Source organism: Nicotiana tabacum, chromosome 17 (assembly GCF_000715075.1).
Source record: "Nicotiana tabacum cultivar K326 chromosome 17, ASM71507v2, whole genome shotgun sequence".
Taxonomy (NCBI): Eukaryota; Viridiplantae; Streptophyta; class Magnoliopsida; order Solanales; family Solanaceae; genus Nicotiana; species Nicotiana tabacum.
The window spans coordinates 145,086,722-145,101,984 of NC_134096.1; the positions used below are offsets into that span (position 1 = coordinate 145,086,722).

A 15,263-nucleotide genomic window follows, 5' to 3' on the forward strand; every position below is an offset into this window, starting at 1 on the left:
CACTGCTGAAAACGATATGTGCCCATTTTTTGTTGCTTGGGCTTTTATTACAGGTGGTGGTACCTATTAATGCAAGAAACTAATTATGGATTTGAAAGATATGGGAGCTGGAGGGAATATTACAATAATACAAAGCGAGGGGACGGAGAAGAGAGACAACAAAACGAGCCAGCAAAAATGAATTCTATTTATAATTAAGTCTGTTCCTGGTTATGGTACCAAACTGCGCAACCCTCGAAAGACTTGTGGCATCTCCTCAAGAGCACAACAGATCTGTCAATGTGCTGACCCCTTTGTGAAATCATCAGAAGCTAAATCTTTCGTCTCCAAAAGGCGACAACAAATATGCGAAAAAAACCTGCAGATTTGTTGCTGCATTAGTGCAATGGTATTTGGAATTAACACCTACATATTATCAAGGGCATGAAGCTGGAAACAAGGAACAGTAGCCTTTGATTAACCGTAACTCCAATCCCATAAGAAAGGGGCGTGTCAAGCTGCAATGGGTTCGGTAGCCTTCTTCAGCCATTCCATCTCACATGTATTCATGTAAGGACCAAGAATTTCTCTACATTTAGCATGGTATTCGTTCAACCATTCAATCTCTTCACGCACCAGAATGCTCACATCAATTAGTTTCCTCTGATATGGTGCCTAGATTAAACAAAGAGAATTGTTACCTTCACGACACAAACATTTCCAGTCTGCGGAATTAGAAAATAAAATAGCATATCAATGGCAAGTGCAACTGAATATCAACGTTTAAAAAAAAAAACTAGAGAACGAAAACCCAAAAAATCTCACTTTCTCTTGGATTGCAAAAGTAAAATAGCACCACACACATTCATCTAGAACCATCCATATAGAAGCATTTCAGAATGTGTACAGAAATAAAACAGAGTGTTTACAAACTCACCCAAGTTATGTGCTCGAATGATAAGTAACCCTTATCGCCGAAGTTGAACTTCGTATTGCCCTCTTTGACAATTAGCACATTCTCTATTCTTATACCAAACTTCCCATCTTCATAATATCCAGGTTCTGGAAAATAACATACGAATACTAGGTTCTAAGAAGTTGAAACAAGAAAACCATAATGATGTGTGCAAAAAAGGTGATGTCAATTAGATTATTCAGGAAGCTGGCACAACTTGGCTTGACGTGGTTTACCCCAATTTTATTGGCAGGCCTTTTTACCAGTACAACTAAAAAAACATTTCCCCTGATCATATCAGTTCTCTAATTGTAGAATTCAAATAAGCAACTTCAGGACCGACTAAGTTAGGATAAGACATATTAATGACCGTCCTTCATAAAGTAGCATTCCAATTTCCAAACCTACTACTTCATGTTAAGAGTGAAAATTCGTCCAAGTATGCAGAGGCATAAATCATGACAAGGAAAACATTACTTTTAAGTCGTAATGTAGTAAGATGCTACTGACCATCTGTTACAGCCATTGAAACTTGTAGTGGCACATTCCTTGCAGATGGCCTGAAACTAATTTGATGAGGTCCTGCCAAAGGTAAATGAAAATGTAAATATAAATTGCTCCTTACAAGTACCTCTTCAGTCATAAGGGCGGCTTACCTTCATGGACATTTAAGTAAGACCCGATCCCATGTCCAGTACCATGCCTATAGTCAAGACCATCCTTCCACAAAGGAATTCGAACAAGAATGTCAAGAGCATGCCCTATAAAGAGTAGTCAAGCACACAATGATCTGATAAGCCAACTATCTTGAGGGCCATATCAGTTAAATGAAATGGAAGTGGTAAGCATACACCTTCCAAAAATAGCCTGTGGATTTAGGCATTAGTGCATCCAACCACTAAAGAAACTTTAGTAAATTATAGACATCGAGCATACTAAGAATGATTGTACATAATCATACCATTGGTTCCATTGGGAAACATGGCATTGCCCAAAGATATATGTCCTTTAAGCACCTACATAAAATAAAGTAATTTTTTAGCCATTAAAGCAGTATTTCGGTAAAACAAACAACAAGACTTTCCAGTATAAGATTCTACCGAATCAATCTCACAGTGAAAAACCAGCATATATAGAAGTAGTATAAGAAGTAAAACTAAAAGGAAAAGACAAAACCTGCATACATATATATTAACAGAAATTGGTTCAAAGTGTTGCAAGCATTATCCCTTCTCTCTCACTAACCCCTCAAGAAATAAACCAGAAAATAACTCATAAGAATAAAGACGAAAGCATTTCACAGAAAAGTATCGACTTACTGTTGCTTCTTACTTCATGCCTAGAGGAGGGGAAACTTTAAAAAGAAAAGGGGGAAGAGAGAGAGAGAGAGAGAGAGAGAGAGAGAGAGAGAGAGAGAGAGAGAGAGAGAGAGAGAGAGAGAGAGAGAGAGAGAGAGAGAGAGAGAGAGAGAGAGAGAGAGAGAGAGAGAGAGATTACAAGATACAAGCACAGGAATGATAGAGCTAGAGATCTCTAGGGTGATAATGCCTCCAATGGTTTCTCTGATCAAGGCTTAAAACGGATTAATGCTTCTAGGATGGTCTTAAGTAGGGTTGGCAAAAAGGCGGTCGGGTCCGGTATGGGCGGGTCGAAAACGGATAATGCAAAAACGGATTAATTATCCGACCCGACCCATATTCAATACGGATAAAAAAACAGGTTAACTGACGGATAATATGGATATCCATATAATCCATGGCTTCTTGAATATGATCGCTTTTGGAAGAATTCCTAGTCTCCCAAACTTGAGGAACCCCCAATTTGAGACTTTACAAATGTAAAAGTTAAACCCATTAGTTATCCATTGGTTATCCATTTTCTAAGCGGATAATAAAGTTTTTATCCATATTTGACCCGTTTTTAAAAAGTTCATTATCCAAACTATTTTTTAATGGATAATATGGGTGGATAACTGTTTTCTTTTAACCATTTTGCCACCACTAGTCTTAAGGTACTGTTGGCTAACCAAGTATGAAGGAGACTGAACATACATTAGATCAGCAACAGTAATGTGATTTTCAATCTGAAATCAGAATTCAAATTAAGAAATTTCACTCCATTGTGCATGGTCAGATTCAACAAGATTTGGCATCATATCAATGCAAAAAGAGATAATAGAATTTACATACCGCAGTGTAACAAGATTTCTCATGTGGAGTAGGTTTTCCAAAATGAACAGTCCGTGTAATATCAGTTGTTCCATCCAGATACTTCAGCAACACCACCATATATATGGGAAGATGACATGTTAAATATATAAGTATGTAAAGCAACTAGCCAATCCCGAATATATGTTCTCACATACCTGAGCTCCAGAATCAAATAGGTAAATGCAATCTGGATCGAGTTCAGCACATTTTTCTGCCTCAGGTTTATAGTGGATAATGGCCGCATTTGAACCAACAGAAGAGGTAGTTGGAAAACTCAGTCCTCTAAAGTGCTGCAGATGGGTAGGAACAACATTGTCCCAGTACATTAAGATAATGGAGATACTATGTTGAAACACAAGATTCTTAATAATTTGGCAAACTTCAAGCAAGATCACACCCATCAGAAAAGGAACCAAACTGCATTTGTTGGAAGAGCTCAAGGCAAAGGCTTCTTGTTGATTGAAGCAACTAAACATCAACCCAAAATTATCTTAAGTCCTCCTTATACATGTTATTAGCATTTTGATAATACATATTCGTACTTTCTACCTCCTTTTGTTTCGGCAACCCCCTTACTTTTCTACTTCTAAATTTAACTACACTCACTTGCAATGGGAACCCATTAGAAAAATGCTATAATTGCTCCAGTACGTTTTAAAGAATAAAGAAAGAGAAAATGTGCCAGTGTCTAACTGGACAGAGTTTGAGTCAAAATCAGAATGTCATGTGGTCCTGAATACAACAGCATTGCAGTAAAACAAAAGCAACAAACTGGAAAAAAACTCTAGAGTCGTCAGCTCAACTACCTAGATGATGATAACTTAATCATAGATAGAGACTAGAGAAACGAGACAACAATTTCAATAAATCTTTCATCAGAATACAATGATTTACCTCCTTTGATGAACGGAACTCCTCCAGCTTATCACTCGCAGAGACTTCTGTCAGCCTTTTAGTACCCCTAACATATTAATTAGTGGTAAGGTAAGGTAAAAACCATTGAACCACCACAAAGGGAAAAAAAATCATGCATCCCATGCTTCATGATAAGTTCCTCAATGAATCGCTTGACATATTGGCTGAAGCTCAGTTACTTGCAGAAGCTTCCTTCAGCAAATGGAAGTCAGCTAAGATTCTTAGCACTATCATCAACAAAGAAATCAAATGCTTACATGTTACAAGCTTTTCAAATACACACAAAAGCACACAAGATTCAAGAATAAACTTCTATACAGACAATAAACCAAGAAACCACTTTCTTGGATAATGTATCTCTCCGATCACCACAAGATGCTGACTCTAACAGATTATTCCCAGTTAAAAATGCTACCAATACTCCCTATATTGTTTTCTTGGATCCTGACTAGTGGACTTTCCTTCTTCTTCTTCTTCTTCTTCTTCTTCTTCTTCTTCTTCTTCTTCTTCTTCTTCTTCTTCTTCTTCTTCTTCTTTTTTTTTTTTTTGGATAAGTCCTGAACTAGAAGACCATAACAGATCAATTCCAGGCAAAACATGTACCTACTCACCAAAACCATGAAGTAGTACAGGAAACAATAAAAAACTTACAGTTGTTTCTTCTGTTTGGTACTCTCAGCCTCCTTGAAATAACCGGATTCCCCATAAGTTTCCTGCATCTGGAAAATTGAAAATATTGATTTCATCAACAGCGCAACCACACGACAAGGTTAAAACTCATTCTGCCAAACTACTGAAACCAGGGATAACTTGTATCAAGTATGTCTGCACCTAAAAACAAAGAAGCCCCTGTTAAAATACAAAACCCAGACTATTTGCAAAAAGGCATTGCAAGTAGATCTAACGTCTTTTCCTGAGAGATACACTATCCTTCTACTCTTCTAGTTTAGGCTTTAGCAGAGACTGGAACTTCTAACCTCAAAATATTTGGCTTTTCCAGAATATAACAACAAAGACTAGTTTACATTCTTTACTCGTGTAAAGATTAAAAAGAACAGGTATACACACACACACACACACACACACACACACACACACACACACACACGCATGCCTACATATATATAAAATCAAAGGAAGATGCAAAAGCAGTAGGCGGCACTAACTCACAATATTACGAGAACAGCAAGACTAAGAATCTGACATACCTGCTTATCAAGCCAGACAAGATATTGCACAACAGCTGCCCCATCCCGAACATGGGCCTTCTTCAATCCTTCCATCTCAACGGGCTTCTAGAAATTAGTAATTTAGCAACCAAATGTAAGTTTGAGAGTAAAAGTAAGATTACAAACACAGATGACATTTTGAAAGCCTAATAACCTTGGAAAGTTGTAAAAAGTCACTGCTAAATCTTTGGTAATTTTGTTCCTCTCATTAATGTTTTATACTGAGTAACATTTTCCAGTTTAACTTTCACTTTTTTGATACCAACAAGAAAGAAATTATATGGAGGAAAAGCCATATTGCAGTGAACAGATCATAACCAATGCGGAAAAGACATAAGAAGACAAAGAGAGATTTGGTTTAATCACATAAACATGAAGAGAATAGTATGTTAGGAAGCCTGATAACTTCAGAAATAACTATAGTTGGGAGCAAATTTGGAACTGGAAGTAACTGTAAAGATGAAAGACCATCACAGAAGTTGGTGCATAGCGGAAAAAAAAATTCAAAGATGTCAAATTAGTCGATTAGAACTACCTCATACCAAAATCATTTTTCATAAAAAAAATAGTTCGACACCAATAAGACAAATATAACAATTATTGACAAGGAAAATTGAACTGCAATTCAAGCTTTGGCTAATCATACAAGTGCAAAAAATGGATGGTTATTATTGTCAAAATTATAATAGTTGATTAGTCTACAAAGCGGCGGTTAGACCGACTATGCTGTATGAGGCTGAGTGCTCCCATGTCCAGAAGAAAACGTAGCTGAAATGAGGATGTTGAGATGGATGTGCAAGCACACTAGGTTGGATAAAGTTAGGAATGAGTATATTCAGTCGAAGGTGGGCGTGGCCTCCATGGAGGACAAGATGCGAGAAGCGAGGCTTAAATGGTTCGGGAATGTGAAAAGGAGAAGCCTAGATGCCCCTGTTAGGAGGTTTGAACGGTTGACTTTGGCAGGTACGAGAAGAGGTAGAGGGCGGCCTAAAAAGTATTGGAGAGGGGTGATCAGGCAAGGCATGGCGCGAGTTCAGCTCACCGAGGACATGGCCCTTTATAGGAGGTCGAGAATTAGGGTAGAAGGGCAGCTTGTAGTCGGGCATTTTTCTAATCCTTACCGGGTTGTTTGGGGCTAGTCTGGTAGTATCTTGTCGTTGTTCCTAGATTGCTAGTATTACGGCTATTTCTTACTATCTTCCACTTCAGTTTTCTAGTATCCTGTCGTGGTTACTGCTTGTTGCTATTGCTAGTGCTATTGTTTTCCTCCATCTATTTTTTTTCTAGTTCTTACACTGTTGTTATCATTTTCTGGCTATTGTTGTTGATATTTGATTGTTTTTACTCATCCTCTCGAGCCGAGGGTCTTTCGAAAACAACCTCTCTACCTCTCAGGGTAGGGGTAAGGTTTGCGTACACACTACCCCTCCAGACCCCACTTGTGGGATTTCACTGGGTTTGTTGTTGTTGTTGTTGTTGTTGTTGTTGTTGTTGATTAGCCATTTTACTCAAGAAATCTTAGAGGAGGTAAGGAGGGAAAAGATCACCAAGTCCATGTCATACTTCAGAAAATAAAAAACATGATGATTTGAATTACCACTAAATATAACAGGGAAATTAGAAATGTTAATCCTGGGAAAAATATAACGTCATGAGGTATACAATCCTAAACATCCATGCTTCCAAAGATAGATTCAGTTCAAAATGTAGAAAAGCATATGAAGGTCATGCATAATAATGGAACAAACAGTGGTCATCAAGCTCGCAGCCATCAATTGTCACAGCGACCTACTTTTAGCTCACAAAAATTGGAGTCATAGCAGATTGTGTACACATCAAACAAGCAACTTCAAGTACTTCTTTGCTATTATTTTGCTTCTGATGGGACAATTGATCTACTTGACCTCTAACCAACCAACCAAAAAAAGGCTGTGTGAATACCTACGAGACTTTCAACCAACCAAAAAAAGGCTGTGTGAATACCTACGAGACTTTCAACCAACCAAAAAAAGGTTGTGTGAATACCAACGAGACTTTCAACCACCTAAAATGCTCAGACAACAAACTTTACGGGCTAAGTATGTTCAGAGGTAGTATTAATCACCTTCAGAGCTTTTGCAAGAGCCAAAGGTGATTGCTGAAGGAGAACCCTATCAGCACTCAGTTTTGAATACAAAGCAAAGCAACATGCTCCTGGATCAACCCAAATGAGGTCATTTGCAAACTCAACAGCATGAGTTCCTAGGAAATTCCTTAGTGGAGGAAGGAGTGAGGTGATGAGATGCAAGAAGGACCACATCTGAGCTAACATCACCATAATCCCGCACTATAGTTCCATTTTCCTCCATGTAAGAGTTTGCCTGCATGGTATATACATGCTTACTTCAGAGTAGAAAAAGCTAAACAAAATGCAATTGTATTTAGTTAAAATGAACATGTTATGCAGTGTAAACGCAACCTCAGGAGACAATTTTCGTCTATCCACATAGAAGAAGGCAGAGTCTATTGTCACAATTGCAAATGCATGAACAACCGGGCAATATGATACATCACTACCACCAAAATTATATAACCATGCAACCTGTAAATTGGCAATCATATTGGAGAAATGAATAATATCCAAGACCAGATTAGCCAAAGCTACAAGATGGAAAACATTTGGATCTAGGGTTACAGATTTACTTCATCAAGTGTTGTTATTATCATAGCACGAGCCTTTTCCTGTACAAGCTTCTCCCTCAAACCTTTCAACTTATCTGCAACAGACTGACCAGCATATTGCAATGGATGCACAATTACAGGATTTGTTTGGGCAGGTGGACGATATTTCCAAACTTCATCAACCAAGTTCCTACTCGTTTGGACCAACTTTTGTTGTTTCTGAGCAAAAGCACGCTCCCATTTCTGTGCAGTATCTACTGATACACACCACGTATCAACACCAATGGCTGCATCCTTTGGTAGATTCTGGTAAAGCACATCATAAAAATCAATTAACATATCAGCTGAACTTCAGGGTCACAATGTTTACACTCCTCTTAACATGCAATTTCAGATTAAAAAATTTACAACACTTTGTTGCATAGGATACAGTGACTAGAAGAAAAGGTCTGGACATGGGAGGGCAAATATTGAAATGGTACAGCACATCATAGTCACCAGGAGGTTAGACAAAAATCACAATAGATGGCATTATAATATTCTCATCCTGCTAAGTTCAGTTTGACATACTAACATCCTATATTATCATTCGGTTATGGGCTTATTGCTGACAAAGTTTTCAAACAAATTATATATCTACTGAAATAAATAAAGAGAAGAAAAAGTAAGACTGAAGTAAATAAAGATCTAAGAAATACAGTAGAAGCAAGCTGAAATACGATCCATGAGAACTGAGAAACAAAAATGGACTCAAACTCCTTTGCCTATTCTATATGACTTTGTGTGCTGGAATATACATGACCAGTCCACTGTAAAAGACTGAGATGTTGGCTTCAAAGCATTCACAGTTTAAAAAGTCAAAAGTGAGAAGATCTGAGATTTTTTTAAGACGGTAAGCTTATATTATGGCAAGACTAAATGTAGGATACTACATGCTCGTTCAACTTGCCGGCCAGTGGGAGATATATGAAGCTCTCTTCAGGAATACCAGTTACATGAATGAACTGAAGGACTGTCATTCCAAAAGGAGGTAGATGGAAAGACCACTTCCACATGGAAGTTTTAATGCACATATTGACAAGAGCAGAATCTTCAAGGAGATTAATATATCAACATTGAGATCAATAGACATTCTTTTGTTTACATACGTTAAAGATTATTAGACAACTTTACAGACAGGATTGGGAATTTGAATCAATTTCAAATTTTCCTATTTCCTTTTCATTTCCATAAAACTCACCTTAATTGGCTGGATCAATTGAGAGGTTTCCATCACAGTCGAGATACAAATGACAAAACATAATTACTGTAGGAGCTCTATCGAACTTGTGTCCTGATACATATACTGATTTCCTAATAGCCAAAACCAACTAGGCACCAATGACTGTATGCAATAACTGTTTTGATGCAGATTAAGCAACAAGTAAGACAGGAAAAGGTATATTCTTTGCAGTCAAGAATCGGCTAATGATTAACATAAATCTACAAAAAGCACAAACTAATGCAGGTAAACTGAATTTATAAGAAACAAGGAAGGAGTAGTCGCATCGGCCATCCAGATATCAATAGCAGGGTCTTCTCCCATACGCATGAGCTTCCACTGATCGCTGAGCTGCCTGTAAGAAATACCGGTCATCGGTCCACAGAAGTGCTTCATTCATTGTTATAAGCGCCAAGCCTATTCAAATAGGAACGATATTCTGCTTAATTTCACCAATTTCATACCAACCAATGCAAGCTAATATCCGCATACTAGATGCTTCTATAAACGTTATTAGCAGCAATCAGAAACTAAAAACTGATAAATACAACTAAATAAACATCAAGTGATTGAGAAAATAAAATAAAACTAACCAGAACTTCCGGTGAATCCAGACACAAATGCGCGCCTTTTGTCCCGGGCCGATACATATTCGCTCTGTCACATCATCCAATAACGTATAGAATCGTAAAACAGTTGCATATATCTAAGTCCTATGAAATTACATACACACAAAAAAAAGAATGGGAACCTGATGATAATCTTCGGAAGGAACAATCAAAGCGTGAAAAGGAGGAGAGTGAGAGGACATTAAAGACCTCAGAGCAGCGAGTGTGTCCGCCATCGTCTCTTTCGATTTCCAAAATACCAAATTGGAGATGAGAGCAACTGAGCAAATTAAACAATGGATTTTTGGAAGAATGAAACTCTTTTTTGGGTAGTATTATTGCTCCAAACTCAAACTAAAGGTTTAATAAAAAGATTTAGCTTAATTTGTTGTACCGAAGGTGCTTGATATATTTTTAAGATAAGATAATCAGTTTCACTAATGAAAAATTTCTTTCTTATTGTCAATTTTGAAATTACATAGGCAGCCTTTTAAATTTGCCGGAAATTTTCATTTAAATAATTGAACTAATAATGTACGTAACATATTGATATTCTCACCCTACCTAACGGCTTAACAGTCGAGCAAAATATGAAATATACTACTCCGAACAGACTACAGTTGTGTCTTTCTTTGATTTTATTTTCCTGATTCTCCTCATTCCCTTTGGCTATTCATTAACTTCCAGATGGTAAATCTATTATAGATTAGCATATACATAATCAGGACTTAATTCTATAGTTAGCGCTACAGGAGACTTGAGATGGAACTAAAGCCTATTGGGATTTTGGGCCTTGTCTAAATAGTTCAAGTGATCTCGTAGATGGAGCCCAAATTCTATTGAAGTGCCTCGTCAAAGCATGTGATCCAAACAAGACTATTCTTACTAATATCGTATATGGAAAATAATAAGAAGAAGAGAGAAAGGACAGCATTCTATATAGTCTTGTAATGTGTCGGTTTTGTGTAAAAAGTGTATCACAGATTCAAAATTTAAATCATGTTATTGTTACATAAATTTTCCTTGACATATTGGACCTATTTCGATTTATGAGACTATATGCATGCAAAGATATATTATCAGTTAAGCAAAGAAAATAGAAATAGTCGTATAATTCATAGCATGGGGCTTTCTCAAATTGTTTTAATTTTTCTCCTTCTGTTTTCTTACAATTGAAAGTGCGAATTCCATGCTTACATCATCTAGAATTTCAAATTCGAACCGATTAAGGTGTACTTGCCCATGATTGAGCCCAACAATTGCTGTAAGAGGGCCCAAAATTTAAATCTTTCAACTTGTGATGAGCCCTCTTTAGTGATTTCGGCTTTACTACAAGCCTCGTAATTTCCAAAATTCTTTTTAGTCATTGAAATTAATTTTAAGCTATTAATAATGACTTAAAAAAGCATACCAAAAATTAGTAGTGTATACGGGTAAAACCGAACCCACTAAGCACCCCGGTTTCTCGGAGAGGCAAACAGAGCAAGGACTTGACTGTAAGGAATCAGAGTCAGAGCGAGGAGCCCCTCGTATCGGGGCTCGAGCAAAACACCAGCCCTCAGAGGCATCGGGACCACGTCCTCTAGGTCCGGTTCGAACCCCAAGACTTCGGAGAGCATTACCAAACAACCGCACACAACTAACAAAGGGTCATGATGTCCGTGCCTGAGCGGATATCATGGTGTGAATCTCGGCCCGTATCGACAGAAAATCAGTGATTAGCAAAACATGAAATTTTTACCTTTCTTAGTATTGTACTTAGTATAAAATCCCCCCACTATATAAAGGAAAAGCTTATTATTCATTAGACACATTGTAACTCGCATATCAAGGCAATTTACTTCTATTCTCTCTAAAAGTTATTCAAAGTTCTTATTTTTGTTTATAAGTTCTTCATAAGTGCAAGCTTGTATCCGAAGGCATGGTCCTCGTTAAGCCATTAACCGAGCTCGGGATCACTTTTATCATTAGTTTGGCTATTTATTACGTCTTTTATTTGCTTAATCTAACGTCATTGATCACTTGTATTGAATTAATCCACATATTTTTAAAATCGCATATAAATTCAACTATTATCCATTTTAAGGGTAAACAGGTAGAAAAAAGCATATAAACAGAACTAGAAGATACTTGATTTATCTCAATATTAAGTTTGAACATCTCATCACATGCATACCCTTTTCCCGTAAAAATATCCTCTTTTGCAGTATTACATTTTTTAAAAAGGAAAAATCTAACATGATCTGGATGAACCGCCCGAATATGCTAAAATCAGTAAATTATTATATTGTTTACATTTTTCTTAATTAAATGCAGTAGCAAAAAACAGATCAATGAACTCTTAGTTAGGACCACTAAGCCATTTCAAGGAAGATGCATTAGCTTTCCCCACACCATTTTCTTCGGATCTAGGACAACCTGAGACACTCATACACAACCCCTTTTTAATCTTAATCTGGAAATAAAACATAGATTATTATAGATATGTCCACGGTCATACATCAACATTCGACACCTATACAAATATTCAAAATGGGGTTGTGATTAAGAACAAAATTAGTAAGTGGAAGTGGGTGACCATGTGCTCAAATCTAGCATATTTGCTTAAAAGAAGACTGCAAGATTTGAAAGGACACGTAACTCATTTCTCAACCATGTATGTATCTCTTTTACTAAGTCGGATTAGTACTCTTAAATTACCTAGTATATAATTGATTATAGGCATTTTCTTAAGCATAGATTCCTTTGAGCTAACCATACACGTACGCAATTAGTTGTTTTGGAATAGATAAATCAGGGCTTACCATCCAATAGCAAAGAGCAGAGCATCAATTCTTTATCTTTTTCCTTTAAGATTTTAGGAGTCTTAGACTTTATCTAATACTATATAAATTTTTCTTCTTTTTTATTTTGCTCGTTAATTAATATAGATCAAGTTCATCTGCCAAATAACCATACGCTTCATACATGTAACTAACCGAGTTTAACTTTTGTAAAGTTACGGTGTAGTATATTACACACTATCAGGCTAAATTATATACAATAACTTAGAAAATAAAGTAAATAACTTACTGTAGTTGATTAAGCCTTTGACCTAGTGAAATGGTTCGTCGCCACGTGGAATGTGAGGCCATTAATTAATAGCATGGACTGGTGGAGCTTAGGGCACTCAATAGTTAAAACCTTCCTATATTATGGCTTACTTTAAGGCGTAAATTAGGGAGTATGAATTCGAATGGCCTAATTTATAAGTAGAATATTAAATAGAGGATGCTCAATCCATAGGCGGATAAGAATTTGCAGAATGAAGCAAAACAGGCTCAAACTCAGAGGACAAAAGGCAAAAGACAAACTAAAAGCCAATAGTGGGAGGAATTAGCAAATGATAAATTATTAAGAGTTACAATGTGTTATTAATAGGGGTGTACAGTCCGAACCGAAAAATCATACCAAACCGAAATATTAAATCAAATCGATTAAAAAACCCGATTAGGTTTGGTTTGATATTGAATAAAAAAATTCGAACCAAACCGATATATAAATATATAATTTTTTTTATATAATTTTAGGACTTTATAGAAAATTTTATTTAAAAGATGTCTAGAAATATTTGAGATCCTCTCGTGAGATATAATATTTAATAGAACTATAAAGTGCATTCATTTTTATTTAATTTAAATAATGGATTGTATCACTTTCTTATTATGTGTTATTGAAATGCATCAATCATTTCTTTTTCTTTCATATTCATATGTCAAGATTTATTATATGTTTTGAAATGGTATTTTGATAATCTAAAATTACATAGCTAGAACATATCATTATTTAGGTATCATATTAATTTTTATATTTAATTATTAAATTTGGTTAACCCTAAAAGCGTACATCAACCAAAAATTATTGGTAGACGACCAAGAAAATAAACTAGTATGCGTTACTAAAACAACTTCCCCCGTAATATCACTTTAATAGATCATATGTTTGTTATTTTTTTTAAAATTTTTAGTAAACACATATACACTTATCAAAATTTTATATATAACTTTAATAATGCAAAATTAAAATAATATTCTTGTAACATTGGTTTGATAAAATTCAAACAAACCTGGTCCATGCACACCACTATTTATTAGGCCTAAGGGAAACATGGAAGGAGAGTGTGGGTGCCTGGGTGTCATATTTAAAAATACGAATTACAGCTTGTCTAGGTCATATCCTAATTAATTACTACGTACTACTATGCGATTTGGACATATGAGAAAGGGACAAGAATGATTAGCTGGTGTCAGCAAATAAAAAATGATCCCATACACTATGAATGATTTTTGGATAATTGCATTCGAGCTTTAATTTTGGGAATTTAAACAATTCATCATCTTGTATAACTATAGAGGACAGTCAAATACCTATTCAACTTGATAAATTACGAGTTAGAAAAATTTTATTGTACAAAATAATTTACTTTGTTTAAACCACCATATATGCCTTTAAAATTTATTTCGAAGCGTTCGTTTAGATGGTTTCCACCCTATGTAATTAATTAGCTAGGAAGTGAAGAAAGTTAATTATATCGACAGAAGCACATCTCGAAATAGTACTTTTAGTACTTTTAAAGATTTGTTTAGCATCCTTTGGTTTTGGAAATGCTAAACGAACACTGTGCAAGCATGTGTGTTATAGTGGCGTAGTAGTTGTCATTTGTCAATAGGACAAGACAATAAACGTGACAAAATGTACGGACTAATAAGATTAAACTATAACTTGATAAAATATCGTTGTGTTCTTGTTTATATTATGTTGCCTAAATCAAATTTACTATGTTGAAAGCTGCCTAAAAATATTCTAAGTTCAAAGTTGTAGAATTTTGGTTAAGTATTGTTCGGAATGCTAGTTTTGGCGGACAAAAATCAGGCCGTGACAATATATATGAGATCTCTCTACCCTTCAAATGTCTTAGGTTCGAAAGTCTTCGGAATGAAGAAACCTTTGTAAGGAGTATTTCACTTTTTAGTGGGTGTAACACAACGCGAATTTGCGCTAATTGAGCCAGTAAATTCCGAATACAAAATGGTTATACCAAAATTTCAAAGTTAGGACCACCAAAACATAATATTTGAATTAACAAAAAAGGAAGGGTAATATAAAGTTGGCCAGTTAAGATGATGCCCGCCACACATAATAATGCTACTTTTGAGGTCAATGTAATACTAACCTAAACATTAAACCGATGTTAACTGAAGATCATAATGAAGGGGGATGATTGTGATTAGACTTAAGGTAGGTGTACTTCAAATTCAATATAGTGTACAACAGTATAATTAATGTCAAGTTGAAAATGAGAAACATGAGCTAGACTTGTCGGGAACAACATGACACCAATTATAAGTTTATGCAAATTGAAACCGTATTTATACTAATAAAAGATTCATAAAAGCTTAAGAAAGG

General features: G+C 35.8%; 1 pseudogene; it reads right to left on the reverse strand.

Annotated features, from left to right (window-relative positions):
• Positions 1 to 4: 4 nt before the first annotated feature.
• On the reverse strand, positions 5 to 10,202 carry LOC107759668 (aminopeptidase P1-like; annotated as a pseudogene).
• Between the last annotated feature and the right edge of the window lie 5,061 nt (positions 10,203 to 15,263).